Source organism: Marmota marmota, unplaced genomic scaffold, assembly GCF_001458135.2.
Source record: "Marmota marmota marmota unplaced genomic scaffold, marMar, whole genome shotgun sequence".
Taxonomy (NCBI): Eukaryota; Metazoa; Chordata; class Mammalia; order Rodentia; family Sciuridae; genus Marmota; species Marmota marmota.
In genome coordinates this window covers 21,554,617-21,556,542 of record NW_026000057.1, presented here as the reverse complement: position 1 = coordinate 21,556,542, position 1,926 = coordinate 21,554,617, and positions in this window count along the sequence as shown.

Sequence of the window (1,926 nt, the reverse complement as noted above, 5' to 3'; positions counted from 1 at the left end):
TTCTAAGTGTTCTACTCTGCTCGTAGTATTCTCCATTGAGTTTTTAAGTTGGTTTATTGCTTCCTGCATTTCTAGGATTTCTGTTTGTTTGTTTTTTATAACCTCTATCTCCCTGTATAGTTGATCTTTTGCTTCTTGAATTTGTTTATGTAATTCATTGTTGAAGTGATCTTTCATTGTCTGATTTTGCTGTCTGATGTCTTCCTTGAGACTCCAGATCATCTGAAGCATGTATATCCTGAATTCTTTATCTGACATTCCATCTGCTGCAGATATTACCTCTTCTAACATTGAGTTGACCTGCATTGCTTGTGGTCCTTTCTTTACTTGTCTCTTCATACTGTTCGTGTTTCTTTCTGCTTGGTGAAGCTGTTGTGCTATTGAATTTTCCCCCTATATATTTATATTGCTCTTGTATAGTTGCAAAGTCTCCCTCGCAGGCGCGGGCGGCAGCTCTGCCCCTCCTCCAATTGGGACAATGTGCCTACCACGCCGGCAGGCCGCTGGGGCTGTTCTGCCGGTGGGTCGCAGGTCTGCCTACCTTGTAGGCGAGGTTGGCAGCTCTGCCCCTCCGCGGGCCACCAGGAAAAGTTTTTCTCTTTAAGGAAGTTTCACTGGGCTGGGGATGTGGCTCAAGCGGTAGCGTGCTTGCCTGGCATGCATGCGGCCGGGGTTCGATCCTCAGCACCACATACAAACAAAGATGTTATGTCTGCCGAAAACTAAAGAATAAATATTAGAAAAAAAAAAAAGGAAGTTTCACTAACTCCCTCTGAGTGCTGACAATAAACTTAATTGTGAAGAACCCTATAATAAGTTAATTGAAAAAATATTCCATTTATTTTTTTACTTATTCAAGAAAAATGGCATTTTTAAAAGTCACTTATAGAAAGTATGTCTTCAAGAAAGAATATTCTAGATGTGCTAGCAATTCATATGTAATCGTGAGTGATTTGATGTATATTGAGCATTGGCAAGGAAGGAAGAACGGAAGGAAGGAGGAATGTGAGACATAAAGACAGTCACCATAGAAACTTCCTTGTCTGCCTAATTGGAAAGAGACTACTACAGAGTTCTCAGACACATGTGTCCTCTTCCCCTGGAAAGAAGTGGTAAGTCTCTTGTTTTATTTAAGTTACATTTAAGCACATAAAAATTCATTACTGAGCAGTCTGTGTCAAGGCAGCTTAGAAAATGGTGGTAGATTTTAAATCTACCTAAAACACAGTGTTATTAAAGACAAAAAGAATTGGCATTAAATAATAAAGACAATAGAATTTAATTGACAACATGATTGAGAATAGTTTAAAGTTAGAAAAGGTGTAAATTTGAATTTAAGGCTTTATACTGGTAGAAATTCTACTCTAATGTGCTTAGTCTCTGAACATTTATCTGGCAGTTATTTATAAGCAATGAATTATTTTATCTACCTTAATAATTTATTTTGAACTGAGCACTTACACAAAAAATTATATAAGCCATATGAGCCTTTTCAGGATGATTGTTGTGTGTTCACTTCCAAGACCTTAAACTAACAAATAGCCTGAGGATTATCCTAGTCCTGGATTTATTTTCTACATATGCATTTTATCCAACTCTGAACTATTCAGCGTAGTACTATTTCACAAGAGGCTGAGCAAAAAAAACTGCACAAGGTAGACTTTGGCACACTAATAGGTAGCAGAGTAATCTAGTGTGTAGTTTGGCATTGCAAGTTGTATCTTTTTTCAAATTCTTGCCACCAGTGTGAAATGCAAATATGTTTCCTTATCTTCCAGCCATGCAGTATGTAGCTATTTGTAACATAAGAAAATATATATATATGGCTTCTGCTCCCCAGTTTCTGCCATAGAGTGCCAAACCCTTGTAATGTTTGGAGCCATAAAATTGTTTCATACTTCTTCTGTGGCGAATAGTTGATCTGTA